This window comes from Diuraphis noxia, unplaced genomic scaffold (assembly GCF_037042655.1).
Source record: "Diuraphis noxia isolate RWA-SAM2 unplaced genomic scaffold, SU_Dnox_SAM2 contig0001, whole genome shotgun sequence".
NCBI classification, from domain to species: Eukaryota; Metazoa; Arthropoda; class Insecta; order Hemiptera; family Aphididae; genus Diuraphis; species Diuraphis noxia.
This window is the reverse complement of record NW_028301711.1, coordinates 85108001-85132545: the sequence shown is the minus strand read 5'-3', so window position 1 is coordinate 85132545 and position 24545 is coordinate 85108001. Positions and strand designations below refer to the sequence as shown.

Below are 24545 nucleotides of genomic sequence, written 5' to 3'. Positions count from 1 at the left end.
GAACTCATCATCAACTAACAATTTTTCTAACTCATCAACATCTAAAATTAAATAAAAAGTAAAGATAAAAAGTAAGTATAATATGCAATTATTATATTACGTTGATATTAAGTCTATAAAAAATTACTTTCTAACTCATTATTTAAATCCATTTTGTTATTAAAATTACATGTAGGATCTTTAGAAGTATCATCATTATCGTCACCGCAACTAGAATCAGAAATTCTTGTCGTTTCCTTGGATGAAACTTTAACTTGGTTGTTAAAAACTTCTAAGTAAAAACAAACGTATAAGTATATTGGAATATTGATAAGTAACTATATTGATATTAAAATACAAAATGTGTATTATCTAACATATTCAAATTATAACACAAAAAATAATGAAAATCCACAATGGAAACTATCACAACCAGTATAATACTACCATTACTACCTATCAATATAAAAATTTAGTTTGAAAGTAAAACGAATAATTAATTAAAGGTAGCTAGGTAAAATGTATAGGTAAGTAATATGTCATTTTGTATTTTACATTTTTAATTAAATAAAAATACCTTTAACAGGAATATAACGAGGTGGACAACTGTCACTTAGATGAGGTTTACATTGGTTTTTGGCACTTTTTATGGTTACATTTGGTGATAAACTTGGACATTTTATCTTCTTTCGATGCCTCATATTAAACATTTCATCTTCAGTACTTGAAAATTCAGACTTATATGTAGCTTTAGTTAATTTATTTCGAGCCTCAAGAAAATAAACTGTAAAAAATTTAAAATCTACGAATTGTTTTACTGAAAACTACACATAATTCTACATTTAATTAAATAGGTAAAACATACTATAAGTTTTATTTCCAAGTTTTCTTGCTGGATAAAATATAAAATCGTCAGAATTTGGTTTTATTTGTTTTCCTATATATTTTTTTGCATTTCATGAATTTTTAGGCCACGCACAAGTATGTTTGCGAAGCCAACTTGAAGGTACAGCTTCAACACTATTATCATTTTTAAATAATACAATATCCCAACCAGGCATTTGTAATTTTAGTGTTTAGTATGTACCATAAAAATATATATTATACAATCATCAATCATATATAAATTGAAATACCTATCTACATTATATAATAAAAATAAATATAAAGATTTATACAAAATAAATAGTTTAAATTTTTAATTTTAATTCTGATCAGTGTGTATGATGGGAATAGCAATCAATTTTGTATTTTGTAGGAATACCATCATTTTTTTTTTTTTTTTTGAGATACTGACAAATACTTCATTCTTTTAGATATGTTATTTATTTCAAATATGTCTAGTATTGATGAATGGATCCTCAAATAATGGATTTAACTCTTTAAAATATTTTCCAATTAGTAATGTCCTATGTCATTCTGTACAATATTTAGACATTTTAAAATTTCATTATTTGTAGTAAGAAAATAACTGTCTTTTTCTTTTTTTAAACTTAATGATATGCTTTTAAATAAAAATGTATAATATTGAGACCCAGATATGTTTTTAATTAATGGACCATTTGTATGTTCATTTCTTAATATTGGCTGATCAAATGGGACCTCTTTATAATTATCATTTTCTTGTTTAGGATTATATTTTTCATAATAACGGTTTATAACTTGTTGTAGAGGTTTTTCGCTTTTCCTCAAAAATAATTTAAGTTCCTTCATATAATTTTCAAAACAGAAGGCAGCACAATTGTCCAATGGCCCATAGTTTTGATAATCATCACTAAGATGTAATAAATTATGGATGTTATGTGATATATTGTGAACACCATAAATTTTTTGAAAACATTTTAGAAAAAAATTAAGTAATTCCCTTGCATAGTTCAAAAGATGATTATTGTTTGGGCTGAGAAGTATTATTATGGCAATGTCCAATGCCATAAAATTTGCATAGCACTCATCAGTTATTATATTTTTTAAGACTATAGGCCCTGTATATAGTAGAAATAAACGAAACTCTGTTGCTTTCCATCTGCGCATTTCAAAAACACTTCTAGACTTTCTAGCAAAGTCTGTTGTAATATAAGAATTTAAATTTAATAAATTTGATAAAAGTTCATGAGTTTTTCTTGATCTTACACGGACGTTTAAGGGACCTTTACTAAACCAAAGAATCATGAGCTTTTTAGTAACACCAAGGCACACAAGATGCATAAAATCAATGCTAAACATATTAACAGCATTAAATCCATCAATTTGTGTTAAAATGGAAATTTGGTTTGAAATATGATAATCTTCGTCATACATTTGCAGATAGTGTTCATGTGTTCTTTTTGTTGAATGGTTTTCTATATAAGGAAATGCAACTCTATTATTAATATACTCTTGCTATGTACTGACGTCCCGCTTGAGACATCTAAACACGCATATACACGTAGATATGTATAAGTGACCCTGGGACGTATGAGTTCGCCAACCAATTCTATTGTGTAGGACCTCAATAGTTATATCGAAGGCCACACTTCTAGCCTTTCCAAAATATTACCATAATTGGAATTAAATATACGAAATATTAAATATGAAATCGTAGTCTTGGCAATCGTATCTAGAGTTATGATTAATGTCGTCGGGTTATGGAGATTACGTATCGCGAATAACCAGGATGTGGACCGACCGGTCGCATGGGCGTGGGAAGCTGCGATATTAGAATAATACACGCGTACGCTTTTGTACGACTCGGCCATGGACACATACGTATCTTATCGATAGGAGAGGAAATGCAGAGAGTAGGACTATCTGGACTATATAGGAGAGCCCCGATTAGACCCAATTCAGACGTGAGCCACCAGAGTCAGAACAAGCACCTTCACGCCAGACACCAGCCCAATTTAATTATTCGGACTTAGAATATTTTACAACCAAATCATTTTGTGCAGTAAAAGTGTTTTATTTACATAGTAATCAAATAAATATCTAATAAATTAATCACAAATTAAGTTGTTATACTTATTACACCCAATCCATCTACCTCAACACCAGTCGTTTGTCCTCCTGTATGCTGGGACGCTACAAATTTGGCGCAGTCGGTAGGATTTTCCATCAACGGGAAGCTGAAAATTTTTTGTTTTCAACTTCACGGAGGCAACTCACCCAAGAGTCACGTTTGGAGGACTGATCACCTTCCAGCAACTCCGAGAAAAAAGAGAATCTACGTAGCAAGCAGCTAGAGCAGTCAGGACAACAACCAGAGCAACAATGGAAGCAACTCAAGCAGTGGCAGTATTGTGAGTTGTAATTTAAGTTTTGGGGTATTTATTTATGTAGGAATTTTAATTATAAGGCTCTGTCACGTCTCCTTTGGATCTGTTAGGACCATCGTATAAAATTTATTGTGAAGGTGTATATATATATATATATATATATATTATCTACTTAAAGAAATAATATGGTAGGTAATGTATAAAAGTGTAGGAAAATTTTGAGTATATAAAGGGTATATGTACCGATAAAAGTGTTATAAAGAGAATAAATGAGTATAAAGTGAATTAAATAAATGTTATATGAGAATAATTTTGAGATATAAAAGTGAATATAATATAATTGAGAAAATAATAAAGAGTATATATATAAATGGAATTACGCGCGTAATGTAATGTAAAGTAATGTAATATAATGCAATGTCATATAATAAATTGAATTGAAATAAAGAGATATTGAGTTAAAAAATAATTGAGAGTTTATTAAATGGTAGTTAAACCATAATTTTTGTGATTTTGAGAAATATTGATATAAATGGATAATTGAGTTTTAAAAAGAGGAAATAAATAAGTGAATAAATATTTGAAATAAATGTGCGCACATACATATATAAGTTGAATTAAAAGAGAAATACTAAAGAGTAAAATTGAATAAAGTGTAATTGAGAAAAGATATATAATAGAGTAACTTAGAGGCCCTAGAATAAGCATTATATTAAATAAATTAGTAAGAAATAAATCGTAGTATAACTTAACCACAAATTAAGTTGTTATACTTATTACATCGAATCCATCTACCTCAACACCAGTCATTTGTCCTCCTGTATGCTGGGACGCTACACTCTCCTTCTATGGTACATTGAGTACATGAAGAAAAACCTGCATGACTTTTAACTTTTAAGACATACGATTTAGCCGGTGCATCACATGTAAATAATTTGATTGAAACTTTAATATAAGTATATAAGTATTGTTTAAAATTATACCATTAGTTATAAGATTATTGGCATCTTGAATAAAATCTATTAGAAAATCGTTACTATCATGAGGTTTTTCAGTTCCATAATATAAGCAAACAAGGAAAACCATTTTTTTTGGAATATTCATTATGTATGCAAGAATAGGCCAGAATTGAGCCCCACTACTTTTAGACAATGGTATACCCATCAATACCTATAGCGATTTCAATACTACATGAATTTGTTGGTGCATATTTCCTAATTCCAAATTCCAAGCCAAAGTGGTAGTAAATTCCAGGGTGTACAGTTCTGATGTCTTTTGATTTTTGAGTTGGGGTACCAAATAGTGTTCTACTGTCAATTGGAAAATGTTTAAAACATTTATGATTCTTCAAGCAACTTAACAAACCATTAACAGCATTATGTTTAATATTAAATTGAATTGCCCAGTGATATATTTGATCTTCCATAGAAATAAAGTTTGAACTAGATACTGAATTTAAAACGGGTGTAGTTTCATTTAATACTGAATCGTTAAAAGGTGCTTCTAAATTTAATGGTTTAACCCCAACTTACAATTGATGGTGAAGATTGATTTACAAATTCAGACAAGGAGCGAGATTCATCTTGATATAAGACAATATTATCTTGAATAGGAATTAAAGGATGAGTTAAATCTTCATTTTCATCCAATACTACAGCTGGTTCAACAATATTATCTTCTTTGTTTAAAAACTTTGAATGTAATGTACAAAGTGTATTTAGTTCATTTCTAATTTTTTTGCGTTTAGAACGTCCACTTCGAATCATTTTGTATGCTACAAAATTAATTTTTAAATAAAACTATAAAAAGAAACTCATATATTATTAGTTATCACTTATTACTAAACCACGCTTGAACGGGAACTTTTGCGTAAAGCTCATTCCGATCTGCAACGTAAAATTGAAAGTGGCTCTTCAGATTTTACTATTTAATATGTCAATGGTACACACCTTCAGTGATTAAAGCCGGTCCAAAAAACATGAACCCCAGAGGAGGAAGCAATCATCGACCGAGTTCCACTCAGCATTTGCATTAGTTCCTGATTCCAACTCTGGTTTGCATGTTTATTGTAAAAATAATATTTTTTGTACCTTTTGCTGTTTTTCTCATTCTACCTTTAACTCATTTTTATCTAAATTTAATAATATTAAAACTAACTTTTCTTCTATACCCTACCCTAAGTTTAATAGTTTTAATGTTATGCCTAATATTGATCACTGTTTTAAAATTTACTACCAAAATGTACGTGGCCTTCGTAGTAAATTGTTTAATCTCCGAACTAATTTTATTTTATTATCTTATGATGCTTATATTCTTACTGAGACTTGGCTTTCTGATGACATCTCTAGTTCCGAATTATGTTTTGATGGGTATTTAATCTTTAGGTGTGACAGAAATGTACGTACAAGTAACTGTCGTCGAGGAGGAGGTTCATTAATTGCTGTCAAGAAAGAGCTAAGACCAACCTTAATTACGACTTCATTTGACACTTGTGAGCAAGTTTTTGTTCGCCTCACTCTAACCAGTGGTCTCTCTGTATTTTTAGTTGGAGTATATTTACCTCCTGGTACAAATTTGTCTGTGTATGAGAGTCATGTTGAGGCCTTAGACCGGGTATGGAGATCTTATAATTTTGATCTTGGTTTAGTATGTGGTGACTTTAATATGCCCAATGTTGAGTGGTCCGTCTGTGGTTCGGGTCTTGTCTATACAGGTAATATAACTGATAAGGTCCGTCTTGTTGGTGATCAATTTAGTTTCCTTCACTTCGTCCAGAAGAACCAAATTCTCAATAACTCTGGATCTCTTCTTGACCTAATTTTCTCTAGTAATGAATCCACCTTAGTCCAGCAGGCTACAGATTTATTAGTTCCGTGTGACATTTACCACCCAGCACTGTCTATTTCCTGTCCCTTTCCTTCAGTCCTTCCAATGCTTGATGCTCAACACACATATAATGATTTTAAAAATGCTAACTACGAGAGGATTATTCATAGACTTGAGAGCATTTATTGGTACAACGCCTTAGATTCAAGATCCGCAGACCTTTCTGCTGATTTTTTACAGAAATCACTGCTTAATTGTATTCGTGAATGTGTTCCATTACGAAACTTTCGAATCTCTACTTTTCCTATATGGGTCTCAAGTAAGCTTAAGAAACTTCTCGCTATGAAAAAACAATCGCATAAACAATATAAAATGTGAGGTGGTCTTAATCGTTATTCGATCTTCTCTCAACTACGCGCCCAATGTAAATTTAAATCGAAGTGTCTCTATAGTCACTATTTGCGTAACTTACAGAATCGTCTATGTGTTGATCCTAAATCATTTTGGAAATTTGTTCGTAGTAAACGTGGTGTCTCAACAATACCAGATGAGGTTCATCTTGGGGAGTCTAAGGCCTCCAGTGACCAAGTTGCTTCTTTGTTTGCTTCTCATTTCTCATCTGTTTATGGTGACTCACGATTTACCTGCAATGATTTATACGATGAGTTTACAATCAACCAATTTTCACACCTTCCTTCTAAATTATCTATATCGATTGATGAAGTTAATACAGCGCTTAACTCTCTTTCAAATGTTCATAGTTCTGGCCCGGATGGCATTTCTGCTAACTTATTGTATTACTGCCGTGCCACTCTCAGTTTACCGGTCACTTTAATTTTTAATAAATCACTTACTGAAGGTGTTTTCCCCTCTGCGTAGAAAATAAATCGTGTTACGCCAATTTTCAAATCTGGGAATCCGGCTGATGTCGCTAACTATAGACCCATCTCCGGCCTTCCTCTCCTGGGTAAACTGTTCGAGTCTATAGTACTGAAACGAATCGAACGTTCTTTCTTAACCACCTCATCAATTGACCAACATGGGTTCTTTCCAGGTCGCTCGACTGCGACTAGTCATGTAGTTTTTGCTTCTTACCTTCACGCGGCGTTTGAATTAGGTAGTCAAGTTGATGTGATATACACGGACTTTTCTAAAGCGTTCGACTCCATAGACCACAATGCACTTCTTTATATCCTCGACAGACTTGGTGTTGGTGAGCCACTTTTATCATGGTTTAGTTCTTACCTTAGTGACAGTCGACAATTTGTCAACCTCTTCGGGAAGTCATCTGATCTCTTCCGTGCATCGTCCGGTGTTCCACAAGGTAGCCATTTAGGTCCCTTATTATTTAATATTTTCATTAATACTATGTGCTCGGTTGTTTCCCATTGTCGTTTCCTACTTTTTGCTGATGATTCTAAAATTTTTCACACGATTACCTCAAATAATTATTGCCTCACTCTTCAATACACCCTTGATAAATTCACCAATTGGTGTAGTACGTTTAATTTATCTCTTAACATCTCTAAATGTAAAGTTATGACTTTCTATCGCTCTAAGGCACTGATATATTTTGACTATAGACTTGATGGTATATCTATTCAACGTGTTAGCCAGGTCCATGATTTAGGCATTTTATTTGTACCTTCTCTTAATTTTAGCCCTCATATTGATTATATGACCAGCAAAGCCTTTCGTGCTTTGGAATTTATAAGGCGTCACTCAACCAATTTTAGTTCTACCAATTGCCTTCTAGCTCTCTATAATGCTTTAGTCCGTTCGGTCATTGAATATGGGTCTATTATTTGGTCACCATATACCACAGTTGACATTTGTTGGATTGATCGTGTTTGAAAACAGTTTTATACGTTTCGCCGGTTATTGCCTCAACATTCCTCATCCACCACATGATTATGGGCCATTAAGTCAAGTTCTGAGACTAGTTCCACTTTCTGTAAGGCGTGATAATTTTGATATCACTTTTATTCAGCGTCTGATCGAAGGTCAAGTTGATGCCTCAAGACTACTGGGAGAACTTAGCTTTCGTATTCCTAGTAACACTAGGCTTCAATGTAATTTTTATATACCCACCAATAAATCAAACTTCTCCAAGAATGCCCCACTTATAAGGATGATGCATAATGCAAATAATCATATAGACTATTAAGCCATATGTAGTACGAAGGCTCACATTTTTTTTTTTTCACATAACTTACACCACGTTGTTTTTTTGTTTACTAATTCTTTTTCTTCTCTCTTTTATTAAGTTAGTATAAGTTACGCATCTTACATATATTGTATATGTTTTTATACTGTTATCTATGTACTTTCTGTCTGTTATTTTGTAAAAGCCGTCTGGCGTTGATTATAATAAATAAATAAATAAATAAATAAATATTTTAAATATGTACCTATACTATAGATACGTTTTTCAAAATGTTTATTGTTACATCTATCATCTATCAATACGTCATCTGGTCACAACGGTCAACAGTCAATTATTTTTATTATTTGTTAATAATTTGGATAAAACATTTAAATATTCCGAATTTCTGTTTTTGTGCCGATGATTTAAAATTGGATAATTAAATTTACAGTTAATACACCTAATAATTGTTTAGAGTTATAAGAAGATTTAGTCATTTAGATCGCTTTTCTAAATGTCACAAAATAAACAAGTGAAACATAAATGTTAATAAATGTCAAAAAAAATAAATAAAATATGTTTGTCACTTCGTAAGTACCTATTACTAAAGTTAGTACGATACTTACCCAATACAATTTAGTTATAATAGATACATCGGTAATGTACCTATCCTTGAATGTACACCTAGTTTTTTCTGTAAAAGACTTAGGTGTTTGGCTAATGGCTATCTAGTGACTTATCGTTTGAATTACACTAGGACTAAATTTATAAAAAAACAAAGCGTTAAAAGTTTTAGGTTTCATTATAATAGGCCCAATACATGGGAATTCAAGAATCCCACTTGTATTAAAGTGCTGTATTGTTCATTATTACGTTCCATTCTGGAATACTGTTCTATGGTATGGAACCCATTTATTGATGTTTGGGTAAATAAACTTGAAAGTATTCAAAATCGCTTTTTAAAATTGTTAGCAACTAAATTAAAATTACTTAATTACCATACTATTATGATCTTTCTAACGTTTCTAAACAGTGCAGTCTTGATCCTTTATTTAAACGCCGATTATTGAACGATGTTAATTATATTATATACCCATAAACTTATTATTAATCAAATTGATTGTCCCGATATATATTAACTAAAATTAAATTTAAGTTACCTACATTCAACTTTCGTAATCACTTATTATTTCATATCGACTACCACTGCCAGAATTACAGTTATCTTCTATAACCCGTTAAACCGTAATAGTGTATATTATGTTCTGTAATAAGTTTACAAATTTTGATTTCGTTTCAGATTCAACGTGTTAATTATATTCTTTATCAACAACTTAATTAATGTAAATATATTTTGTAACTTTTGCTCATCTTGTGCGTATTTTTTAAATAATAATTTTGAAACATAATTTTTTCAAAATGTTAAATCGTGAAAAGAGTTATTTTTTGTAACAAGTAGGTACATACTCCCAACACTACAAATAGTTCAGTAATGGAAGTACTTCTATTGGTAACGAAATGTTAAAGATAATATTTTATTTAAATTAGGTACTTTTTTTAAAGTAAATACTTCGGTAGAAGTGAAAGACATTGCAATTGTTTATTGGGTGATGTAACTTAGACACATGATCTTGTTCATTAGCCTCATAATTTTTGTTTTTCAGAGGTTATATAGGACCACAAGAAACATGTTTGTTTTTATAGAACTGGCCTAGTGGCCTTTTATCTCCGTCTTTATTTTGCAGCTTTGAACATTGGATGACTGAAAGATGTCATATTAGTTAAGTAACATTAAATTATAAATTTTATAACAATAGATTTATACGCACTAGGTACACAAGGAAATTTTATAAAAATAAAAAATATTTAAAATAAATGATTGAATACTTAACATAAAAGTACCTACCTTTATTTAAAACAATATTAAATAACAATAAAACTTTATTTTATACTAAAATCCAAATTTGTTTGTTCAAGCATCTTACAAGATGGCAGGGTTGTTATAGAAATTACTAATCTCAACAAAAACACTACGTCAACTCCGTGTAAAAAAACGCTAAGTAAAAAAAAAAATATATATAAATGCAATAAAATGTGTGATATAAGGTGGAATCTAAGTAAATAGTTTAATGAATAAAATGTATGTATAAATAATTAATTCAAATTTAATAAAAATTGGTAATTTATATTAATTTATAATATGAATTATTTTAACTCAAATTGATCCAATTTTGGTTTACTTAGCCGGAAACAATTTATTTATTGTAATGGTGCTTTCATTATTTATTACATAAACTATTAGTACTTGGCTATACATTTTTTAGACTGAATCTTCCGGCCAAGTAAACCAAAATTGGATCAATTTGAGTTAAAATAATTCATATTATAAATTAATATAAATAACCAATTTTTATTAAATTTGAATTAATTATTTATACATACATTTTATTCATTAAACTATTTACTTAGATTCCACCTTATATCACACATTTTATTGCATTTATATATTTTTTTTTTTTTACTTAGCGTTTTTTTACACGGAGTTGACGTAGTGTTTTTGTTGAGATATCATTAGTTTTTATTAGGGTCAAGATATTTTTTATTTTTTTTTCCATTATTATGATGTAATGTCTTATTTATAATTTTTTTAAGATGTTTAAACATATCGTTCTGTACAAAAGTACATTTTGTTTCCTATACTTCAGCACCCATTTTAATACTCTATCTGCAGTACACCTACCTTGAACCAGAGGCATTTTTAATTTACCAATTGATCTATTGGTACATTTTTCAATATTTAATAAAATGGAAATAACTGTTTGGATTTTGGATTCTTTCTTTTTAGTGGTACTTCATGTACCGTGTTAATACTGCACTGTTTAATAGTAGTACTATTATAACTTTCAACTACGATTTTAGATTGAGTAGACTCCTGATATTTTTTTTCCTCATATCTCGCGCCTTTTGGAGTTAAGTTACCATTTTTAATGTAGACACAATTCGACACAAATATGAAGACAGTCACAATAAAGTATTATAAATTATAATAAAGACTGTTATAATAATAATTATTATTATAACGACTATATTATATTATTTAACAATAAAATGCTCAATGGAAAATGATAGATAGTCGATACGGTTAGGTTTGGTGATACCACGTGCATTGAATAATAATATTATGGACACGAGACAATAACGCCGACAACAAGCTCGTACGCAGGACGCGAGACGAAAGAACGAAATTTCAAATTACGAAAACAGAATGCACCGATACCGATAACTGATAAGCGATTGTGGACCATGTTCGCGTGTTAGTATGTTGTATGTGTCTAGCGGTGGGGGGAAGCAATAGTAGTGGGAGACACACGCCGCCGTCGCAAGAATCCTCTCACTCGTCCCGTCAACATGACGCGTTTAATACGGCAGCCGGCGGCGAAAGTAATATAAAATGATCACTTAAATATCCACAGTTTTTTGATCATAACTAAAATACTATTCAACCGATTCTATTTAAAATTATAAAAGCACGTAGCCTATGATTTTCTCGATCGATTGATATCTCATTCTAACTATTTGGTTCATTTATTAGACCTACAGCCTTTAATAAAGAATACCAAAATATTAACACGTATTAAATGGGAATGTTTAGGTTTCTGTATATATACACGGTCGAGTGCTTCGCCTTCCTTTTTTTTTTACTTAGCTCGCGACACTACCGTGTCGCTGGATTACCCTATACCTACATCAGTCATAGGAATCACATTTAAATTAACAACCTATGTAAAATACATACATATTACATAATGTATTTTTTACTTTATAATATACCTAGATAGGTATTAGGTATTTTATATAACTTATATGTTATGCGCTATTATACTATAATATAGTATGTATATAGTAGTATATAGTATGTATATTATAATATATAGTATAGGTACCTATTATTTCAATAGCAAATGTTACAAACTCAACCAACTTAGAACATACATATACAATTTTTTTTTATAACTTTTTATAAAGTTAGGTACTAAATGTTATTAAACTATTTTTCTATGATATTAATTTCAATATTATATATAAAACTTAATAAGCATATAAAATACATTTTTAAAATATAATATTACTCTTATAAACATTAGTTAATATTATAATAACGTCAAAGTTATAATATTTGTAATTTGACCAAATCGTAAAGTTATAATAATATTAATGTTACACAAATGCTGTGTGGGAATAAATATATATTTATTAAACCTTGTAGTTTTCTGTAAAACATGTTTAATAATTGAATTGAAAAACATAAATTCCTGTCATTGCTATATTATTATTGTCATTGATAATCCCCAAACAATATGATATTTCCTGTTTGAGACAGTCCAATTCTCCCATAAATAAGTAAACGGTTGACAGAAATACGTGAGATCGTCACATGTTCACGGCTTTGTAGAAAAACAACCACATTGTCCGTGCATCGGCGACGACTCACTACATATTATTTCCAGCTCATTTTATTTTCCAAACCACCCGTCGTTAGCCTATTCATATGACGTACACTATTGAAAATTCAGTATTTGAAATACCATTAAATTATATAAACGATGTAGGTATATATGGGAGAGCAGATAAAATCGCCAAAAAGACACCTTCAAATTCTATAGAAATAACTGAGGTCAATTAATTTTACTTATCGCAGCAAGGTAAGAATAAAGGAATAAAAAATGAAAGAAATGCCAAGATTGTGTATTTTAAGTAAAAACTGTTCTTAAACAAGGGATGCAGTTGTCCTTCAGTCTGACGCCAAACCCACTGAGTATAATAATCAATTTTATTTTTATTCTGCGCTCGTATATACATATATGGTTGGACGGCATAAAAGGTATTATTATTTATAACATACCTATACCATTTTGAAAGGTTTCTTTAGAAAACTCGCGTCGTGTGCGATACTGTTAATAATATTCTATTGTCACCGTGTTCTGAATTTATAAATCATTGTGTTGTAATCGAAAAGTAAAACGCAAGAGTGTCGTATGTACATTATTAATTGTGTTATTGTATTCAAAAGGCGACAGGTCTACACAGATGGTACCAAGATCCTGATAATCGTAATACACCACCCAATGCAGTAATAAAACTGTTGTTGTGTTTCAGCATATAGAGGGCATACCTCACTGAATATTTTGTTACTCACATATATAGTATATAACGGGGATGGCCAACATGAATACATCAACGAGCCAAATGGATAAATAAATTAATATAGTTAATATTCAAAATGTTTATAAACACATTTTATAATTTTGATAATTTTATCGTTAGTAAGTAAATGTTGGTTTGTTTTAATATGACGCAAGCTACAAGTTGGCTATCCCTTGTATATAACTACGTATAATATGTGAACCTTTTTAATTAACTAAATTTAAATTTAACTAACTTCAAATGTATTAAAATTAATTACTGTAGGTATTAGTATTATACTTTAATTCAATGCAATCCAAAAATAATAGTAAAATTATATTTTATGAATTTGTATAGTCGTCCAAAATATGTTAAATATTATAATAGTACAGTTAATTACTACTATTTAGATTATAATAAATTGGTAATAACTAATTGATTACAAAATTCATAATATCAAATATTATTCAATTAATAGTAAAAATAAAATATTTACAATGGTTTAATCATTTAATTAGTTAGGAAAATAGTAAATACCAAGTGTCCATGAATAGCATGAATTCTAGAAGTGTATGAAAATATAATAATAAATAATACAATTAACAATAACATATTATTATTAATAATATGTAAGTCATTAATGGCGATAGTTATTGAAATTAGAATATAAAATGTACTCGAGAAATTTCAAGTATCCACAAATAATATTTATTAAATTACAAAAATATGACTAAAATTGTAATTCTTGATTATTTAATATAATGTAAATTGAACTTAAAGTAACTATAAAGAAAAAACTGTATTTGTGTAGTTTTAAAATTTTTTTTCGCAGAATTAACAACCTACAAACCTTGTTTTAAATTTTCAGTCCTTACCTATTAAAAGTTGAGCGTTTTATAAATTCTTAACAACTTAATAATTTGTAATATTTCAATGAAATACATTTTGTCAAAATTTTAACTTTAAATGGTTATATGAAAGGCGAGCTTATGTATTGTAATATCATCCAACTGCTATTTTACATCAACTTAATATGAGGATCCGTGTATTTAATTTTCCAAAGTTACGGTGATTTCATTTGATGAAATTTATGTAGCACAATAATTTTATTATGACAAAAAAGTAAAACGAGTTTTGGGTTCAGGTCATGATTGCTAGAGGTGTGTAATTTAATAATCATAATAACTCAATAAACATAACAATTTTGTACAATATATTTAAATTGTTAACATTAAAGGCCTATTTTCTAAATGCTTTATATTATGATTAAGATTCACCAATGAATTAATAGTTGTTATTTGATGTTATAACTCAGCTAAATGACTGTGGTTTTGAGGTAATAGCCATTGTTAGCTACATGGGGCCTACAAATGTTAGACTTTGGAAATGTCTTGGAGCCACACCAACAAAAACTTCATTTAAGCATCCTGTTTCTGAAGAACAAATTTACATGTTTGCTGACGTTCCACATCTCTTAAAACTTGTTAGAAATCATTTATTGGACAGAGGTTTTGTTTTACCAAATCAAACATATATTGGAAAACAAGTTCTTCAAGAAGTTGTTGGTCTAAACAAAGGAGATTTAAGTCGTGTTTACAAAGTTACAGATCTCCATTTAAATGTAGTATCAAAGATACTAAATGTGAAATTAGCAGCCCAGATATTGTGAAATTTAATGGCAAAAGCAATTTCATATTCTAGCCAAAAAAATTTATTGCAATTCACCAATTGGAAAGAAGTAGATTAATAATTACTATCACCTACATTAAAAAAATAAATCATTTTATTACATTTCATATTTAAGACTTAGAAATTCATATCTATCATTGTATACTACAACTAGTTCCATTATTAATGTTGTTTCCTTTTACCTTCCAATAGTATGTTATAAAATTGTTTAAATGCCTTATTTTTAATTCTATCTAGGCGTCAATTGTAATCAAACTTTTTAATGATTGGTTTGATTTACTTAATGCATAATTGCCTAAAGATAAATTTGTATTATCTTATGAACTGGATTAACACAACCTAAATAAAATATTAAACAAAATGAACATTTTAATAGAACATATGAGAGTTCACAATAAAGGTAAAGAAACTACAAGTTTGAAACCGTTTCAAAATGGTATAGTACAATACAATATACAATTTCATTAATATAAATATAATATATATAACATTTTTTAATTTTAAAGGAATAAGTATTACCAATACGTCACCTAAACTAATGTGATTCTGAGGAATCAGAGTTATTATCAATGAGGCTGAAGTAAGAACTGAAAATCATATGGAACAATATCAACAAATGTGTAATAATGAAGAAATAGCCAAAATAGAGTTAACTTTTGGATCAGCTGACACTTATGATATACCATTAGAAAGTATGGTTTTATTAGATCAATTTGAATCGCATGTGAGTGAATGTAGCAAATACTAGTTAATTTTAATTTTTCACACTAACCTTAAGTCATAATTAAAGATGAATTCATTGACTGAAGCGGAGGTTGATTGTGCATTGAGTATGTGTCTGGATATGTGGCAAACCATTATGCAACCAAATATCCATGGTTATCTTAAAAGGAACGTGAAGGATCATCATGGATTCAACATGTTTCAAGGCGTAACCTGACAACTACATCGCCTATTTTATTCAACTGTGCACTAACTTTAGAAAAATTATTTAATAATTTCCATGGAAAATGTACTTTAAATAAACAACCGAAAGTTATGACAAGACTTAGCAATTCCTTGATGAATGAGTTTAAAAAAGAAAAATTAGATATACTATTGAAAGTAGTCCATTGTCTTGTTAGAACGCGTACTTTTAATAGGTTAAACTATTTAAATAAGTTAATTTGTTCTTCAGCTACTGACAAAAAATGACAAATTGACAACTAAATAAATTAATAGATTTATCTCTACATTTTAACTAATATTATAGCATTTAAATTATTATAGACTATAGTTAATAAAGTAGGTATGGTTACGACTTATGAATCACACCTAATGAGTAGTGATGGTTATTTTATTGAAAAAAAAAAAACATTATGTTATTTATTACCTGGAACTAGAAGACAAATATAAGTAACAGAGACAATCGGTTCTTCATTATGTTGTATTAGTATTTTCAATATCATCAGTATTCATTATTCTATGATAATTAATAATTCAAGTAGTTGTTTATAAATAAAAATATAATTGCAAATCTATATAAGGTATACATAGGTACCTAGATCGTTATTATTTAATACGAAATTAATTATAATAGTCTACATTAAATTAAGATAACATAGTAAAATATTTAAACGCAAATACTCAAATCCTAATTTCAATCAAATAATTTATCTAACAATAAATTCAAACTTTTATTTTGTTTTTAGCAATTTGTAAGTGTTTATTTTCGCATCAAAATATTGTTTTAAATAAAAATTTGAATACCTAAAAATCAGTACACATTATTATGAAAATGCTATTTATCCAAATCTGCAGGGTAAGGACCATCAAACGTAGATTTTTCGGGGATTTTTTTTCGTATTCACTTGATGACGTTGTAAGGTATTCACCCTCAACTTCTAAAGTATAGTTCTTTTTATAATCTTTCATAAATAAGAAATATGTTTACTATAGTTAAAGTTATAAAAACAATACGTAATAGATAAAAATAAACAGAGTAAGTATACATTCCGATATTCTGGAAAAATCTTAACATATTGTTTTGGCTTGAGGTAAAGTAAAAAAAGTCTTGATAGTTTGATTTTTTTGTTTAGATTTACGAACGGGGCTCACATCATTAATAATATTTATTACAATCACGTTTATTATTTTCATTAGAATACATTATTTAAAAACGCAATGAATTAATTTGGAAGTAGATACTTATTACTGACCGATTTAAAGTGTCATACACATACGACATACGCAGTACACACGTTATGCAACAAAAATAAAATCAGATGAAAATCAAATTTTTAAAACTCAATTAATCATATTAAACATAATAGTCGGCAGTGTTCAGCACTTCAGCAATCGGCTGTGTGATTTCATTATAAGCATGATGGTGTACCTCGGATACTATGACTGTTTGTGAAATAAAGCCTATGCTAATACCACTGTTTATAATTACTATAATAGTGTAATTGTAAATTTGTAATATATTATTTACAATTTATAATCGACCTTATATTCTTATCTTGACGCTTTCAACAGTTTCAGCCACGATTATCATTTATCAAATGTCATTGATTAGGTACTTCATTACTTTATGGAACATTAACATTAAACATTGCGGTCAGCATAATATGCTCAACCAAGACCACTCACACACCAGTCACCATCCTAATATTGGTGGTCCAATGCACCAAAAACGGTCTACTCAAATCGCCATAGACCGCCGCCAATATTATTAAATATTATTTATAATCTATATTTAATGTAATAACAATAGCTAATAAGTTCTACAAATGTTACATACTATTATATTATTATGTAAACCAAAATGTTAATCATATTTTTGCCATTAGCAGAGAACAATTACTAATTTAATTTAATTTAATTTAAATTAACAATTTAGCTATTTAATTCTTAATATAGCAATGAGTGTGTTATTGAGTGTAATTGAATTGTCATGCACAGGTGGAAATGTTTCCATCGGTTACTGGTATAATATAATGTGTGTGTTATATTATTGCTTAGGTACCATAATGCTTGGTACCCAAGTTGGGTCCAACTGCATACCCACCCATACACCCACCCAAACAATTTCCTCCATGACGCCTAGGCGTCATTAAACCCCTTTCACCACGGCACTGAACACGTCCATAAGGTGACATTAGAAGCAACAAATTGGTACCAATCTGAAAATTCAAATTTAAATTATTGCAAATAAACTACTTATTTCACTAATAAATCATTATATATATTTAAACAAAATAACATTGTTAAATTGTAGTTAAATATGCGATTAGCATCGTAAACAATATGCATATTGGTACAAATGGTACACTATAAAATCCTCGAAAACCAACTTTAAAATTCAAAATTCCAATTATTCAATTATTGATATAGTAAATTATTTAAACTGGAATACTCACAGATTTCGAAATAAATACTTATTACTTATTATATATTACAGTTGATGGATAAACATAATAATTCGTTCGAAGCTTGATATGGGGTGATGGTGTTTGAATACATGTGTATTGTGTTTAAAAGCCTTTAAATCTTGGGGAAAATTAACTTCACTAGGAGCTTTGTCCGGTTAATCTGATTAGTTGAAAATATGAATAAGTATTTGGTAAACAAGTCTTATCTGCCCTAACTGCTTATCACCAAGGCTAGGATTTGTATGCAACAGCGTGTTTTTTTGCGACTTCTGATTATTGATTTTGTCAGTAATTTCCACGAATCACCTCATGATGAGATGAATGGTGGTGTTTTTATTTTGCATGTTTTTGCATATTTTGGATAAATTGCATATTAATGTATATATTGAATAAAATGAATATTATTGCATATTTCGATTATAAGAATGCGACAAATACATGTTTTATAGTATATTTCGTAATTAATATTTATAATTTAATATTATTATTTTTTGTAATCGATTTGCTATAATTATTTTTTAATAAAATGCGAATTAACAAAAAAAATATTACTATTACTATTTCATATTTAATTCTAGCTCTACGTATAAAACTTGGTTTTTTTGTCAAACACAAATTTTATATTTATAAATATAATCCTATGGTACAATAAGTATGCGATTAAAGAATGAATAGTTTGACGGAGAAAGATAAACACAATTAATAAAAGTATGTCGGTCAATATAAAATCTAAGATAGAAATTGAAATGCATATTTTGGTAAATAAAATGCATATTTTACAATTTTTTATTGCATACAAATCCTAGCCCTGCTTATCACGCTCTTAAAATTTAATTTATTTTACTGTATTATACATTTATACCCCAACGTACCAACTATCTATGTACAAAGATGATTTTATATAATATAAACCAGTACAATACAAATGTGTATTTTCTGTTTCTATTCCAATTTACGATTTTGAATGTGAGAGAAACTCAAAGCGTATAATATGATTCACATCCGGAACACGGCTTATAATAAAAGGTCTATATAAGTATTCCTTTGTCTGAAAAATAGATAAATCAATAAGGATAAATGTCATACGAACGACTTCGGATGTCTTATGTACCCTATACCCATTGTATACACATATGTGCAAATGGTACGTATTATATTATTTTGTGTGTTTGAAAATCGAAGACCACAGCAGAGTAAGAGGTATTTTAGACCTTTATAAACATATTATAATGGGACATTGCCACATAGGTATTATTTTTGTCTTCACGTCTGCAGTTTGCAGTGGCGTCGTGAAGACGGTACTATTGTTAACATTCTGCATTCAGTATACTAGGTAACAATGGATATTACCTGTATGAAAAATAATCCATAATGGATTTAATATATTTATATATATAATTTTATTTAGCTTGTGTCATTTTTTATTTTTTCAATTGACACATTATTACTTTTGATGTGCTTAGACGGGTAACAATCAATATTAAATGTTAAATGCATATAGGTGAATGTGACACCCATAAAGACACGACGATAGGTAGATATTAACTTTCAATATTTATAATGGAATATATGGCATTTATTGAACTGGCACCGTTTTTGTCACAATGGTTTGACGTTAATGTTATATATTATGTGAGTCACCAGAACGGAATTCATGTACAGAAACGATTGTATCATATATCTATAATTTTCCGTTTTTACGTAAATTGGTAGATTATTAGTCAAATAGTCAAATAATATAAAATAAAATAATAAACAATTTGTTTTTATGAATACCGGAATAATTTGCTAAAACAATGACACAAAACATAAACAAAAAATGTTTTTAAAAAAATGTGCGTGTATGTATATTGTGCATCGATCCATGAGCTGAGCTTGGCGATCTTTGTTAATATTATATATATTCAGTGATGGGAAAGAACGGGTTCCATATTGTGTGAACTTGACATGAACGAGTTCGATTTTCAAGAAATGAACTTGAACGTGAACTAAGTTCTTATTAATTATGATTTTGAACGTTTTGGGTTCGTTCATTGATAATTTAATTTTCATAGAACAGGCTATACGATAACGTTTTGAAATGTTATGTAGCCGATAAGGTGCCTTCTCAAAAATCAAAAGACCTAATTTATTTTTAGTTTGGACATTTATGTTTGCCCTGAAATTACGACACCGTTGATCGCCGATATAATAATAAGAATAGTATATCATTTATAGTAATGGTATATTATTTTAGTTCTGTTGTAACTTGACATAATAAAATAAACTATAAAGTGTTATAAATAACATTCCCAAAACACGTTCATACAAATTATTTTATGCTGTATACAGAGTGTTCCACAGAATACAGGGTGATTGGAAAAATATAAAACTATTTTTATCACGCAATCAAAATTATTGTTAATTATGATTTTATTTTCGTTTATTACTCAACATTATATATGCAATATCCATGTCCCTGACCACTACGAACCTAGTGGCGGTTAAATTCCAATACACACGGAACTGCAGTACTGCACGTTTTTGACTTTTGTGTCGCGACTCGCAGATTATAGGACATATAACCTATCGGCTATTATCTATTAACTATTATTATTTATTTAGTATTCTCCTATTTGGTTATTTATTTTATTTATTAAAATAATAAAATGTCTGACTATAATGATATTGTCGATATTGATGACCATACAGAAAACCATATTGAAAGTGATTTATTTCGTGGTTATTCAAAGTACTTCCATTTAAAATCGAAAAAAGTTAATTCGAATAATTCAGTCAATTTATATTTTGAATGTTTACTATGTAAGCCAAGTAGAAAACTTTATAGTGCATCAAAGACGTCTTTGACAAATTTAAAGAGACACATTAAGGTATGTTTAAATAATATTTTAATACCTATTTTAATATTTATCATTTTATTTAAAGTTAATTAACAATACACTTAAGTAGGTACTGAAAGTATACTTTTTAATAACTATTATATTATTAATTTTAATTACCTGTTTTTAATTAATATTATTTGATATTTCCATAGAAAATACACAAATACAAATACAATACCTTTTTAACTGATATTGAGGAAGCAAAAATAAAGAACAGTGATCACATAATTAATTCTAAAAAGCGCAGTATAGATGACTCTTCTACTTCTCAGGCTCAGTTAAAAAAGTACACATTGACCATTATGGATCTGGTAAGACCGCACCAATTACACAAAAAATTCTAGACAATGCTATAGTTAAATTTGTTGTTGATGAAATTCAACCTTTTCAAATAGTTTATGAACCATCCTTTAAAGAATTGGTACGTCTTAGGTTACCAAAAGATATAAAAATTATGTGTAAAAAAACTTTATCAATTAAAATTGGACAATCTGCCCCCACATTTTCGTAGTGTAAGTCATACGTTGGACTTGGTGGTCAGCAAAGATGTTGAAACAATAGATTATTGTGTATCATTACATATTAATGAATAAAAACAGTTCTATGCAAACATTTAAATTGAAAATAATTTAAGTATTATACATAATAAATATATTACAAAAGAAATATTGTGTAAACAATGAATATTAAAAAAAAATAGTGAAAATATATTGATTATAATATTATTATTATATTTATACTTAAAACTTATGTTTAGTATATATTACATAAAAAATGAATTTATCTTTTATAAAATAGTTAGTAAATAGAACAATAAATTTTTAATCATTATAATCAAATTATAACAATTTACAATTGTATAATAAATATAATTATTTTAATTAATAATTTATACTGTACCGAATTTAAAAAAAAAAAAAATGGTAAGTTTCATAACTTCTTCTATGATAAAATTAAAGCTCAACTTATTATTTGTATTAATATAAATTAATACTATCTAAAACCCATAAGACTCTTATGAATGTTTTATATTATAAATAAAAGAAAAATTACAGTTAATTTATTTATTATTATTTTTTATTATTATATTGGATATATTTATCAAATGATAATAATTTGCAATTATAGTTAAAATTCAAAAGATTCTGACTTATTTCTGAATTTGACACCAGCAATAAATATTATGATTGGCTGCTCCAAGCCAAATGAATTCAAATTTTGAAATTTGTTAATTTTTTTTATACAATCTATGATTAAACCATAATGTTAAAAATAAACAATTAAAATTCTAAAAAAAAATGTTGGTTTCAAATTCAAATATATTACAATTTAGTTTTTATGCATAAAATAATAAAATAATTTATTAATATGATGCTAATTTGTTATTATTTATGTAATTTAAATTATTATAGTATTACCACAGATTATATAATTTTATATAATCGGTGGTATTACTAATAATCCATCAAACAACTAAAGAATTATATCATTAATATATTATAACAATATAGTTAGACATTATACAGGTACACATTTAACTATAATAAAATTATTATAAATCTAACTATAGGTATCCTTTATCCATACATAAACCCACTGAAAAATGTCAAGTGTATTTTGGAATCTGAGTGGAGCGATGAATGTATTTTATTCTTAATTAAAAATAGTTTAAATTGTTTACACTGATGCATGTAAAATTATGATGTTATGGTAATAGTATAAGTATGATTAAGTATAATTTATTATTATAAAAGGAAAATTTAAAAATAATTAAGAAAATTTTAAGTACAAAAATAATTACATGAAGACTATGAGAATTATGGTTATACCTGGATAATGTAAGTTGTTTCAGATTTGAGAATTACATGAGCACGTTAAAAAAAATGGTTCTTAAAAACAGTCTAGAACTATTTGGCTTATTTAAAAATGGAGGCAACAAGAATTTATGAGAGACAGGTTACAAAATATAGAGCAAATGTTGTCCGATATTAATTCATCAAAAACAAATCCTGGAAGTGCACAAAATGAATGGAATTATAATGAATTCGATTACTTCATATCAGATTGGCCGATTCTAGATAACAAAGGTCTTAATAATTTAGAAGACAAAATACAAAGTGATATTAATTTTAAAAGACAAGTTGTATGTTATTTTTCTTAATTTAACCTCCGCTATGTTATCTATTATAAATATTTTTCATTTAAGGTATGCGAACTACCTAGAATTGGTGGAAAATCATTAAAAAATATGATTTAAAAGATAATGAAAAAAGTTTTTGATGACAAATCATTAATGTAGTATACCTATTATGGTTTAAGGAATAAAAACAATTTTTCATTGTTGTCAATTAACAAATCAATCTTTGGTAAGATTATAATTTATATTTGCTACTTATTATTGTGATATTCAAACCTAAAATGATAAGTAATTTTTTTCAAAAATGTAACTATTTAAACAAAAAGATTAAAACTTAACTGTAAATTGTAATAAACTTCTTTTTAAAGCTTTCATATATCTGTTGCAAAATGTACCTTTTCCTAGTAAAAGTTGTTTTTGGAAAGAACAGATATTAATTCCCTGTTATGAAACTAAACTACATAATATTTTTCCAAAACTTAATTATGGGTATTAGTTTTATATAATATACTTCACTTGCCATCTATTATGAAGAATTAACCATTTTTGATGTAATATTTTAATAATACCTATTATATTATATATAGGTGTATAATGTACATTATATGCATCAAATTAATTAATAGTAGTAATTTAAATTATTATACATAGTGATGAAAATTATATAGATTTTTGTCATTTTTATATTAGTAGTGCTTATTGAAAAACTTGATCAAAAATGGTAAAAAGCAATTTTGAAAAAAACATTTTAAATATAATATATAAACATAATATTATATGTCAATAAGTATTATAAACCTAACATTAAATGTGTTGATACCTATTATAGAAGCTGTGAAAAAGTCCAAGTATAGTAATGCTAATGACGGTGAAATTATAACTTCTATTTCTAAATGGCTAACAAGTGCCAAAGGAAGAATTATTAATAGTGGAAGTCAAACATGTAAAATAATATAATTTAAGTTTCACTACTTTTCTTTTTGTATATTTTTATTTGTATTTAATGAAGTCAAGTTTTCAAAGATCAATTTGTTTTTT

At 28.1% G+C, this 24545-nt stretch overlaps 1 pseudogene across 1 annotated transcript in view; it reads right to left on the bottom strand.

Moving 5' to 3' along the window:
* Nucleotides 1-24545, bottom strand: part of LOC149062218 (uncharacterized) — a 510544-nt pseudogene that overhangs the window by 266230 nt on the left and 219769 nt on the right. The window lies entirely within an intron of this gene.